An 8,168-nucleotide genomic window follows, 5' to 3' on the forward strand; every position below is an offset into this window, starting at 1 on the left:
GCGAAATGCGAAATGCAATGCAAGATTGTGGGAGGGGGCGGGATGAGCAGCTGACATTTACTGGCAAGCGTTGATGTGCACATACGATGCACACACACACATACACCCACACACACACATGCACGGCTCTATAAATCGCAGCGCATATGAATTGATGCCAAACGCTAATTGCACAGCTTGAGGCTCAAATCCGTTCGCATGTCTCGAGGGGTCTCGCTTTTTCAGCCATCCAGTTACTCGGCCTTTCAGTGTTTCAGCCAAGGCGGATTCAAATCGGCCGAATTATAGAGGCGCAAATCCATTTGTGCACGTAATGAACCAATTAGACAATTTGCCCATTAGCAATACACACAAACATCGCCGCAATCTGTCTCGCCATCTGTCTATCTGTATCTGTGTCTGTAAATGTATATGTATCTCTATATGTATCTGTATCTGTATCTGTATGTCTGTCCGTCGGTCGGTCGTCCGTATCTGCAAATCGAGTTAAATGGAAGCGGAAATCAAGTAAACTTTTTTATTAGGCACTCTAACATTTGGCGGGTAACACGCCACTTCTCACGAAGAGTTTGCACACCTTATTTACCTCATATCCTATATTTTATAATGATTTTTACCCTTTCCGAAAATTAAATTTAAGATTTCTCTAAATTAAAATTTAAAACATTGTTCAAATACGTATTTGGTCAAATTTAACATGCAGTAATGAAGGATTTAGGAGCTAGTGTTTTATATGTTTAAACATATAAAATTCCCTACCCCTTGTTATACAATAAATATACATATATAATCGTACAAGCGCGCTTCGTCACTACGAGTACTGGCGGTTACTAGACAGGTTCGTAGACCATTATAACCCATTTGTAAGCTATTCCGCACCACTGTTTATAAATATGCATAGCTTCTTGAAATATTATGAGCCTATTGCAATGATAACTTTAATATTTTATTATAGAAAGCAATTAACTATTTAATTTATTATCTTATCCAACGCTTTTCCCATTCCCATTAATTTACTCCTTTAAAGCTTTAATAACGACCATGTGAGAGGCACACTTTCCTTAAGTAGAAGCTAGTAATTTGCACCGTTTAATTTAAATCGTGCCATAAGGTTCGCGTTAATTATAATGAATCACTTTGAAAGCAGTATTGATTCATCGATCTGATTGTTACTGCCGCACGACTCTATCAGTTTAGTAACGATGGGGTCACCTGTAATTGATGCCTGCAACTTGGCGTGTGCAATGTGTGAGTAATTTGCCGTCTAATAGTTGGGCCAACAAAACGAAGGCAAATTATATAGCCGGCGATCGATTACGAAGGGAACTATTGAGATATCATCAAAGCATGTCGGGGTCACCAAATGTCAACTTGCCTCGAGATCCAAATCATACTATTTTAGTGGCGGGATGCTCAGTCTTTTAACAGCGCTTTTTGTTTGCCTCGATATCAAAGCAAACACTTTCAACACTTCTAATTAGCAGAAATTGCCAAGTGACACACTAAATTTCACTTTCAGACAGCTCAGGGAATGGAATTTCAATTGCGCATACAATGTACGGGGTATTTAGTTGGGGATGCAGATGCGCATAATGCGGAGTTTGGGGGAGCGATGCGAAGGATGCGAACGATGCGATCCATCGAGCGGGCTATTAAAAAGCCACAAAAACACATATGCCATATGCCATATATGTATGTATACACATATGCCATAAGTCAGTCGTCTGTGTGGGCGCAGCTACCCCTCTTAACCCGATCCCCCCACCTATTCCATATCCATCCCCACCGTGATTTATGCCCTCTGACGCTGGCTACAGATACAAAATGCTAACTACACAATCTGCACCGCCGAAAATTATTACTAGCTTATCTAGCAATTATTAAAAAGGTAACTAAATTCTAGATATTTGACAAAAAATAATACATAATAATAATACATAATACACATAATTCGTTTATGTAAAATATGTAGTTACTTCAAAGAAATTTAAACGCTTAGCTTTCATTGCTAGATATGAAAACACAAACAAAATAATTATGCAATAATGTATGCTAAGATGCTCATTATTTCTCGCTGTGTGCAGATGCTGCTCAAGATGACGGAGTGCAAAAGTAGTGCCCCTTTTGATTTGGGGGACTACGGACACGTGTCCGCACCCCCATAGCTCCACATCCCTCATCGCCAGAGCCCCCGGAATCGTCGGAATCGCTAATTGCGCTTTTTGGGTGGTGCACTTTGCAGTTTTGTCGCCTTAATTGCCGCGATGCCGGCATCTAGTAAACATCCAAATGGGCGAGGGCAGATTTATTTGGCCCATCGCAGCGCCACTTGTTTCCGCTTCGCTTTATCAATTGATTTACGAGATATATCTACATATGTAGCGACTCCCCGATGGGCGAAGCAGATGATGGAAATACGAAACAGTCGCACTTAAACGTTACGATTACGAGCGCCTGATGTTCGCCATTTGCTGTCAGTGAAACTAAATCTGAAGCTGAAGCTGTTGCTGGAGCTGTTGGAGCTGGAGCTGTTGGCATTTCATAATCACTGCTGCTGCTGCCAGAGTTCCGTGGAAAGTGCACTCAATTATGGCCAACAGACAGGCGCTCCAAGTCGCGGGCCGGCTCTCCCGCTTCTTATTTTTTTTTTTCATTTTTGTACACTTGGATACTTTTACACCGCGGCGCTACCAATGGCATGAGGAGTATCTCATGAGTATCCCACATTATGGGCTGCCAAGTTTCAGCTTCAGCTCCAGCCTAAACAAACATTCAAATGGCTCACACACTTCGCTCGCATTCGGATTTGGATTTGGATTTTCAGCAGAAGTCAACGCCAACATGGCCAGAGAGGCAGGCTGAGTCTTCAAGCCCTGGCATCATCATCATCTCCTTCAACTCGAGACGTCAATGCTCTGTTGACTCAACGCATTTGATCGGCCTGCGCACGTATCTTCGTATGTATCTTCGTGGCTGTGTATCTTTGTATCTTTAGTAACTTTGTTACTGCATCTGTATCTGCACCCCTTTAGGCCAGGGGCATTTTCCCCTTAGCTGGCGCTTAGCACTGGCCAAATATTTGAGCCGCGCTTGTTAGCCCATTGTAATTGATTGTCTTTCGTTAGGCGCACTCTGCATTCCGCATTCCGATTTTTGGAAGCGGACTTCGTGAGCGGTTACAATTCGCTGCCCGCTAATTGCCCAGCTGCTTGCGCCTTTGTTTGGCCGGCGATTTGCACCTCCTCAGCTGCTAACTGCTCTCAATGCCCAGCTAATTGAGTTGGTCAACACGGGCGCCTCGATCCGACATCAATGGCTCAGAACTCGCAGCTACCCATGTATGATTACAGGCAATAGTATGCGTTAGAGTATCTATGGGGCATTCAAATTTATCTAATGAAAATGGAGCACGTTTTTGGTTCTAAGATGCAGTTGTAGTTCGGGGTAAATAATACCACCATCATAAATGTCTAAGGTACCTATAGTATTTCAGCACTAAGCACTTTAAGTTTTAATTATTATGTAATAATTTAAAATTCATTTTCAATCATTTGGTCAGATTGTAAGTTTTCAGTCCAACAAAAGCTTTACTCTTTACTCTTTACTTTACTCTTACTGGAAGGAATGGGAAAATATTTAATAAAAAATCCATTCTTGAGCCACAAAACTCCCAGCGGCGCCTTTAGCGGTGAGTCCCCGGATGTAAGTGCGTAATTGCAGCCATCAAACAGCCAAATGAATTGAGCACTTCGTTTATGAGCACTGTCAAATGGCCATAAATATATTATTAATATATGATGAATAAATGCATGTGGACGGGTGAGAGCCAGGACTGCCGTTTATTACCCGGCCAAAAAAGAAAAGAAATACCCATGTTCGAATGTCTTTCTGGTTTTCACCTCAGCGGTGGGTCCTCAACGCAATGATGACATTATTAACATTATTTTGTGCTTATTAATGCCTAATGGCAAAAGCGTACAACGAACATTATTTCGTGTATGTAAATGTCATTGAGGTGTCCGCTGCCAGGTGGGTCGTCACATAGTCACATAGCCACATCGCCAGCTGAGGGAAGAGAAGCGGATTATTAATTTGAACCGCGGGTCAAGACGCCGGCGAGCCAAAGACTCCGCCTAATTGAAATGCACCAGCCACCTTGCAACTGCGGGAATGACTGACTGACTGACTGACTGAATGACTGTTTGACTGCATGGCTAACTGGGTAAATGGCCGACTGACTAACTGGCCAGAAATGCATTAGCCAGCAGATACGCGAACGCAGAGGTGGTCAATGCCAGGGAGACAAATGATGCCCAACCAGGGGGCTCCACAAAAAACCACATAAAAGCAACCTCTCCGATAATGACAATATTTTGGCATTTGAATATGACAAACAATAAGGCTACTTTCGGACCGCAGCGAGTGCTGCGGAAGTCCTTCATTTATCATGCGATGAAGCCCGCGTTATGCGAAATCTTCGTATAAAGCTCGTTCTGATCCGGCCAAGTTTGCACCATTACGGATCGCCGAGGTTTTTGGGGCCTGCAATCATATATCAAAATCTCACGTACACATGCGTGTTAGGCTTGTGGGTGGCCCAAAAGTCGGGCTTTAATTAATCAAGCCGGGCAAACACCAAACACGGAATTCGTCCCGTTGGCAAAGTCAATATTTGCCAGAGATGAAAACACGCCAATTAAAGGGAAATTCTTTGCGCGGCGATAAAGCATTTGTTACTTTTTCCATTATGGTATACATATATGCAAGGAATGTGTTGGTTTAGCACTTTTTCAAAATACAATTTCTGCTTTTTAATTATTTATCACATATTTAATACCTAAAATATGGAAACATAAAAAATGTTTAGCGCGTTAAACCTACTAAATATTTAATAGTAGTTTGCCCAAATACTAAAACACTAAGATTATATTTTCAACACTTTAGAGTATGTCAACGTCTCAACTACCCTCCTCAAGAGTTTAAAACTTGTTGTAAAAGTTGCCAAACAGTCGTACAAATTGTTTTCCATATGCAAAGTGGGCAAAAAGGCACAAAAAGCGGCGTATACACCCGGGTTAATTGGTAACGGCGGGCTTCATAAACAAATTCAGCGCTGATTCCTCCGATTAGGGGAGTAAAATCCGCGGCACTTGAAATTGAATTCGCTTGGCTCGCAGCCGAAACAGCCAACAAAAACCCACTTTTCACACCCCAACCCCATTTCCTCTTTTTTTTTGTTTTTTTTTTTCGTGTTTTGGGTGGCTGTGTAAAAATAAACATTGTTCGCGCAAGTTGTAAAATTTTCAAATTAAAAACGTGATCTCAGCGCGAATTGGAAAGTAAATTATTTGATTCTGCACTTTTCAGTCAGGGCGCCACCCCAAAAAGCCAAAACGAAGCAGGGCAAACAGCGAGGAAAGCCAAGCGAAAGTGCTGAAAGCTCAATAAGGCAAACAAAAAACACGACGAAAAGGCGAGGAAAACGGGAAGAAAAGCGGGCGAAACTGCAGCCTGAACATTGGCGCAATAAAACGAGTGAAAAGCGTGGCAAAGCGGTGGGAAACGTGGTGGGGTTTGCTAGGAGGAAAGCCACCCTGCCAGCGCAGCAGAAAAAAGGATGTATGTATATGTATCCTGGCAAATGTGTTGAAAATCGCGCCGCGCCGTTGGTTATCTCTCCATTCAGGAGTCAGTACGTTTTCAGCGGAACATTTCGGCCAAACAGTTTTTATCTGGCGCCGTGCAGCGCCTCTGAGCACGAACCTTGGCCATAACTCATGGGCGGCGGGTTGGCAAGGGCGGGGGGTGGGTACGCCTTACCCTCCTGACTGCCGGAAACGGAAATGCGCCACAAGCAGCGGAGCTTTTTTGCCCCACTGTGCCAACGGGCGACGCCTTAATTGAGGTACAAATTGAGCTTTTGTTGGACACCAGGGTAAAACTGGGCTTCTTTTCGCCGAAGAAGAATTGCGCTGGCAAAGAAGGGAAAACAACTCGCAAAATCCACCTATTCGAGTGGGTGAGTGGGTGAGTGGTTGAGTGGGTGGCTGGTTGGGTGGTTGGCTGAGGCGAGATTTAATGCGCGTCTTTTTATACCCGTTACTCGTAGAGTAAAAGGGTATACTAGATTCGTTGAAAAGTATGTAACAGGCAGAAGGAAGGGTTTCCGACCATATAAAGTATATATATTCTTGATCAGGACCAATAGCCGAGTCGATATGACCATGTCCGTCTGTCCGTCTGTCCGTCTGTCCGTCTGTCCGTCTGTCCGTCTGTCCGTCTGTCTGTCCGTCCGTATGAACGCTGTGATCTCAGGAACTACAAAAGCTACAAAGTTGAGATTAAGCATACAGACTCCAGAGACATAGACGCAGCGCAAGTTTGTCGATTCATGTTGCCACGCCCACTCTAACGCCCATAAACCGCCCAAAACTGCCACGCCCACACTTTTGAAAAATGTTTTGATATTTTTTCATTTTTATATTGGTCTTGTAAATTTCTATCGATTTGCCAAAAAACTTTTTGCCACGCCCACTCTAACGCCCACAAACCGCCCAAAGCTGCTACGCCCACACTTTTGAAAAATGTTTTGAAATTTTTTCATTTTTGTATTAGTCTTGTAAATTTCTATCGATTTGCCAAAAAACTTTTTGCCACGCCCACTCTAACGCCCACAAACCGCGAAAAACTGTGTTTAAGACTCTCCTTCTCCCTTCCACTAACTGAGTAACGGGTATCAGATAGTCGGGGAACTCGACTATAGCGTTCTCTCTTGTTTTTTTTTGGACTCTGGGCCCCCATTTTCTATTTGGTTTTTTTTCGTTGTTTCTTAAATGCCTTTTTCTGTTGGCCATAAATCCGAGTGCTGCGAACTGAGCGTTTTAGTGCATGCCGGGTAATTGCAGTTTTATAGCAACTAGTTTTCGAAACGGACGCGACTTTGATGTGATTTTTATGGGCCCAACTCCAAAGACCCTAAATCCCCGAGTCGCTCGCAATCCCAGCAAATCACGGCCGTGCCAGTGCCAGTGTTCAGTGTTCAGTGTTCAGTGTTCCAGTGTAATTAGTGCGATAAAAGGCAGAAGTGGTGTAATTGAGCTGATCTCCGCGTCAAATTAATGGTGAAAGACATCCAATTCGCTGGAAAGATATAGCCTCTGCCCTTATACTCGTATGTGAGCGATAAGCAAATTGCTTTAATTGAGATCGAAACAATTAAGTGGGAGAGTCATTTGGGAAGCAATCTTAAGCTTAACCTAGACTGATCAATCGCCAATGCAAGGTTAAAGGTTAAGTGCGCTTCTACTACTATTGCTTACGTAGATCCTCATAGATAAATATAATTTTCTTTTAAATTACAAGTATTTAATATATTTAATATCATACCACAGGCGATTTAACGTATATCTGAATCGAATCTTAAAGCTCGTCACCTGAGACCACATAAAATGTTTATCAAACTAACTATTTCAGACGTATCGGCTAAGTAAATTCGTTCAGAGATTAAAATGTGTATTAAATTACCCGAGTGTCTAAAGCCCTGAAAGATAGAGACGTATCTGAGAGCCCACCATGTTTCATTCGCTTCATTAAAAGTATCTCAAACGCACTTATCAATTATAAGGCAAAACCCGCGTCGCAGTCACAAAAACTTCGGCCTAATCAAAATACATAAATTATTACACCCTTTGCAAAGGCGCTAACTCAGCGAACGAGTTGGACTCGTCTTCTCTTAAGTCGCCCAGAATCGCTCAAGAATCTCTCTTCGATTCTTCGGTCCTGGGTTCTCCTGTAGATTTGTGGACACCGGACCTGACCAAGATCATTACAAGCACAATGCTAAACGCTGTTTTACTTTGCTGCAATTTGGCGCCGCATCTGGAGGGGGAAGATCCTCGCGATGATGACGTTCTGCGGACCCCACGATCATCGTCGTGATGAGCATGATCACCATGATGATCATGTCCATGATCAAGCGACTTGGCGAAGAGTCAACGCAGCAAACGAGCCGCAAAACTACTGTCGATGTTGCCGCCTTCCGTTGCCCAGAGGAGCTTGTGGCACAGCCTCGATCGTCGTGTGTGGTCCCAGGTTGCAGTCTTCAGTCTTCAGTTTGCAGTCTTCAGTCTGCAGTCTTCAGTTTGCAGTCTTCTGTCTGCCCGCCTGTC

This window comes from Drosophila yakuba, chromosome 2R (genome assembly GCF_016746365.2).
Source record: "Drosophila yakuba strain Tai18E2 chromosome 2R, Prin_Dyak_Tai18E2_2.1, whole genome shotgun sequence".
Lineage (NCBI taxonomy): Eukaryota > Metazoa > Arthropoda > Insecta > Diptera > Drosophilidae > Drosophila > Drosophila yakuba.